At 35.3% G+C, this 5,704-nt stretch overlaps 1 pseudogene; it reads left to right on the forward strand.

Moving 5' to 3' along the window:
- The first annotated feature begins 723 nt into the window (after positions 1 to 723).
- Positions 724 to 3,783, forward strand: LOC101583691 (annotated as a pseudogene).
- The last annotated feature ends 1,921 nt before the right edge of the window (positions 3,784 to 5,704 follow it).

The following is a 5,704-nucleotide window of genomic DNA, read 5'->3' on the forward strand; positions in this document are numbered from 1 at the left end:
GGAAAGAAAAAATTCAAAGGGTGAGATCACTACAGAACCAATAGAAATTCAAATTATCAATACCTATTTCCAAAATCTTTACTCTCACAGGATGGAAAATACAGAAGAAATGGAGAGATTCCTAGATACATATGTACTACCAAAGATGAATCAAGAAGATATAAAAATTTTGAATAACCCAACATCAGTCAATGAAATTGAAAGTGTAATGAAAATTCTACCAACAGATTCCAGCCAGTGCCCTGGCCCAGCGTGTAAGTGGGCAGCCCAGGGTCCACCAGATCTTCATTCCAGTCAGCACCCAGGCCAGGCCTATGTGTGTGGAGCTCCCTCCATCAGAAAGGCCCAGTGTAGAATCCTGCAGCAGAACTATCTGCAGAGAGGCTAGAAGCAAGACCGACCCAGCTAATCCAGGAGCAGAATATCTTGCCAGAGTGGCACAGAGGGTTCACTCCAAGGGCTACAGCAGGAAGAAGTGGAGCACAGCAGCCAGATCCAAGCCACACCCACCTGGACAAGTTTGAACTTGGTAGATCCAGACCTGGTGCTAAAGTAATAACTGTACCAAAGCTCTACACCAAAGGTCAGAAGACAGTGCTATACAAAATGACAAAGAGAAGGAGAAAAATGCATTCTCAGGCCCCAAGCCCACCCAGAACAAATGCAGGAGACAATAGCATAGAGGAAATTGGAAATGACATACCTGAAATCTCTGAAATAATAATGTCTTATGTAAAGAAACAACTGCAGAAAGGTATAGAGGAAATCAGATCAGAAATAATTTCTTTTTTTTATATTCTTTTAGGTAAGGGACTATGAAATAATTTCTGAAGTAAAAGAAGAAATGATAAGTATAATGAAAGAAGTACTAAGTGCTTCTAAAGAAGACACTGATTAAAAAATATAGGATAATAGAAAAATGATGGAATCCTTGAATGAGCAATATAGGAAAGAAATAGAATGCATGAAGCAGATTCAAAGAAATATACAGGAAAATAAAATCTCAATGACAAGCTGACAAAACCATTTGAACAAAAGTGAAAATAGACTTTCAGACCTTGAAGACACCATTACTCTCAGTGAAAAGGTAAGAAACAATCTCTTAAAAACAACTAGGATGCAGGAAAAAATAATTGCACATTTTCAAGATGATGCAAAGATGAACAATGTAAAATTAATAAGCATCAGTGTGAAAGAAGCAGTCAATACAAATGATATAAAAAGAACATGGGCAGAAGTAATAGCAGAAAACTTCCCACATATGGGGAAACAATCTGACATTCAGTAACTGAAGTGTATAGAATTCCAAATAACATCAACCCAATTGAAACCACACTCAGACATATAATGATCAAGATCCCAGAAATTCAGCACAGGAATAGTATACTAAAATCCACTAGAGAAAAGAAATATCACATTTAAAGGAAAATCCATCAGAATAATGGCAGATTTCTCCTCACAAGCCATCAAGTCAGGAGCATGGAGCAAAGTACTACAAGTTTTGAAAAAAAAAAATTACAACCCAGACTCATATACCCTGCAAAACTCTCTTTCAGGTTTAGTGGAGAAATGAAATACTTCTATGACAAAGAATAAGTAAAGAATTCATGATGACAAAGCCAACCCTACATAGACTACTAAAAGATATTCTAGAGAGAAATCAAAATGAACTCAACTCCATGAATGAGAATGGAAAGAACCCACAAAATAGGACAAACAATTGAACACAGGAGAAAAAGAAGTATACAACAGCAGGTAAATAACATGTCAAACATAAGCCAGTACGTCTTAATTATAACCATCAATGTAAATGGACTCAATTCACCAATTAAAGGAAATAGACGGGCACAGTGGATTAGGAAGCAAAATCCAACAATATGCTGTACAAGACTTTATCTATCAATTAATTGGTTTATCTTCATAGTTTTGTCTAGCTGGTAATTTCAATAGTTCTATGATTTGTGCCTGAGGACACAATAGCTTTCATGAATCATAAATAATGTTTTGTCCTGGCTTTATGGCTTATTGACTTACAAATAAATTTTCTGCAATATTAGAATTCAGTGTAGATGTTGCCAAAGTCCTTATCAATTTGAATGTGGGGAAATTAGAGAAATCATGTACTAAAAAAAGGAAAGGAATTCTACACTGTACATCTTCGTTTTGGAATACGTCTATAAAATAAACATGTGTACATTGTTCTCAAATTGCATAATTATTTTAAAGATAATCATTTAAATAACATTCCCCTTGTTAAATGATAAATTCTCTTCTAATTCTAGAAAAGTATACAAGAAAACTTATTGGTAAATATCACTTTTTGTGTTATGTTCTAGATAGTTCTTTCCACTGAGCTATCTCCCCAGTCCTAGATAATTCTCTAAAATAGGTATTTAATGGATAGATCTTCATTTAGCCTCTGATCTGCTTCTTGATTTTGAATTTTTTTTCTTTTTTTTTGTATTAATGTTTAGGTTTGGATTTTGGTTATGTAGCTTTTACGGTTTTTAATGTGAAAATATGTGCCCTTGTATTTGTCATTCTTTTGTTGTCAACACTGCTGTGATCTGAAGTTTCATACTTCTTGTTATTTGTTAAATCCTAAAAATCTTATGAGTAGGTTTCAGACCACTGTTCTTGATCCTTCATTTTGTTTTTTAATTCAATGAGACTTCTTGATGTATGTATATGTGACATACATGACAACATTTACTGCTCTCTATGTCATTAATTGTATGAAAGTTATGAGCATAATACATTTTTATTTTATATATAAAAAAATTAAATTGAATTTTAAAAAACATACTAACAATGAAAAGCTCATGCTCTGATGAATTCAGAGGTGAATTCTACAAGAAATTGCCTAATCCAACCAAAAAAGAGAACTACAGCCCAGTCTCCCTAATGAACATAGATGCAAAAATCCTCAATAAAATGCTTGTAAACAGAATGCAGCAAGTCATCAAGAAGATTAATATACCACACCCAAGGGGGATTCATCCCAGGAATGCAGGGATGGTTTATTATATGCAAATCCATCAAACGTAATACACCACATCAGCACAGCTAAAGACAAAACTCACATGATCATCTCAATAGATGCAGAAAAAGCTTTTGACAAAGTCCAACAGTCATTCATGATAAAAAAAAATCCTAAAGAAAATTGGAATAGATGGTTTTTACCTCAACCTGATGAAAGCCATCTACAACAAAACCACAGCCAACATCATACTAAATGGACAAAAATTGAAAGCCTTCACTTTAAAATCAGGAATAAGCCCTCTCTGATTCCTTGACCACCATGTTGCCCATGAAAATGCCTACAGCAAAGGGGGCCAAAAAAAGAACTAGGTCCTGAAGTCCACCCTTGATTGCACTCATCCTGTAGAAGATGGAATCATGGATGCTAACAATTTTGAGCAGTTTCTCCAGGAAAGAATCAAGGTAAACAGCAAAGCCAAAAATCTCAGTGGAGGGGTGGTCACCATCGAAAGGAGCAAGGGTAAGATCACCATGACTTCTGAGGTGCCTTTTTCCAAAAGGTTCTTGCAGACTTCCTGAGATGGGACTTAAACTTGGGATCTTCCTCCTTCAGCCTCCCAGATTGCTGGGATATCACACATGTACCATTATTCCTGGTATTTGAAAGATCTCACCAAAGAATATTTGAAGAAGAATAATCTGCATGACTGGTTGTATGTAGTTGCTAGCAGCAAAGAGAGTTATGAATTACGTTACTTCCAGATTAACCATGATAAAGAGGAGGAAGAAGATGAGGGTTAAAGCTCCTTTGGCTGGAATATTTTTTATGGTTTCTTGAATAAACCTTAGGAACCAATAAATAAATAAATAAATAAATAAATAAATAAATAAATAAATAAATCAAGAATAAGACAAGCATGCCCACTGTCACCACTCCTGTTCAATAGTTCTGGAAACATTAGCTAGAACAATTAGGCAAGAGAAATAAATAAAAGGAGTAATGATTGGAAAGGAAGAAGTAAATTTATCGTTATTTGCAGATAACATGATATTGTACATAGAAGACCCCAAAAACTCCACCAAGAGACTTGTAGATTTAATAACTAAATTCAGTAGCATAGCAAGATGCAAAATCAGTACTAAAAAATCAATGGAAAAAATCCTCATTTTGGGGGCTTGCCTGATAGCTCAGCTGTTTAAAGTGCTGCTTGGGCAAATGCAGTCAGGCACAGGGGACTGTAGTTCAGTCTCCAGCCCCAGAAGCCACACCACACCTGCCCTTAAGGCAGCCAGAACTAGCAAAAAAAAAATCCTTCTCAAAAATCAATAATAGCATATCTGTACACAAACAGCAAACACACTGTAGGGATCCATAGGTCTCTAGTGTAACCCATGGTACCCATGCAGAAACATCAGCAGGAATGAGAAAAAGACAGAGAGGAAGACAAGAGCTGAATCAAGTGGTGACTCATCCACCTGGTTGGCAAAAAAAAAGCCCTGAACAACTGTATAGACATTTAATTGTACCTATAAAAAGTTAGTAACATATAACACAAGGTTGCCTAGTTTCTAATAGCCAACATTAACCTGTCAGGATGCTTATGTCAGGACTGAGGTAGCTTGTCTGCTTTAGGCACAAGGCCTAATCCTGCTTTCACCAATTCTCCAGCTTCCATAGCTACTAACAACATACCAAGAGAGGAATTGTGGAAACCATGCCTTTCACAATAGCACCCCCAAAAATGAAATACTTAGGAATCAATCTCACAAAGAAAGTAAAAGATTTACACATCAAAAATTATAGTACTCTGAAAAAGAGTTTGAAGAAGATTTCAGAAAATGGAAAGATTTCCTTCTTCCTGGATAGGAAGAACGAAAATTGTGAAAATGGCCATACTCCCAAAATTGTTACATAGGTTCAATGAAATCCCAATTAAAATACCATTAGTATACTTCACAGATATAGAAAACATTCCTAAAATTCATCTGGAACCAGAAGAGAACTAGAATAGCAAAAGCAATCCTGGGTAACAAAGGAAAGGCAGGAGGTATTATTATTAAAATTAAATACTGACTTAAAAATTATACTACAAAGCTACTGTGATAAAATCAGCATGGTACTGGCAAAAATAAAAAAAGCAGACTTGAGGATTAATAGAACAGATTAGAAGATGCAGACACAACTACAAACACACTCAGCCACCTTATCTTTGATAAAAGGGCCAAATATATTTACTAGAAGAAAGATAGTCTCTTTAATAAATGGTGCTGGAAAAACTGGTGTTCCACATGCCAAAGGCTAAAACTAGACCCATGCCTTTTATCATGCACAAAGCTACAGAAAAAATGGATCAAAGATTTAAAAACTAAAACTGAAACACTAAATCTTCTGGAGGAGAAAGTAGGTAGAAATCTTAAAGACATAGGGATAGGTAAAGAGTTATGAACAAAAATCAAACTGCACAGGAAATACTTCAATTTGACTGACCTTATCAGATACAAAAGTTACATTTCATGTTATATAGGTCTCACTTTATCTTGGTCTTAACTATCCAACAGAAAAGTATAAAAATGAAGTATAAAAAAATGAAGCCATACTAATATGCTGAGCTGTAAAAGGCTCGGGTCAACAACTTCTGACATTGTCAGTCCTACAGAAAGCCTACTACTATTATGGACTACTGGACTATATTGGAATATTTTGCTGAATTCATGCACCTAC

Source organism: Octodon degus, unplaced genomic scaffold (genome assembly GCF_000260255.1).
Source record: "Octodon degus isolate 3935 unplaced genomic scaffold, OctDeg1.0 scaffold00003, whole genome shotgun sequence".
NCBI lineage: Eukaryota > Metazoa > Chordata > Mammalia > Rodentia > Octodontidae > Octodon > Octodon degus.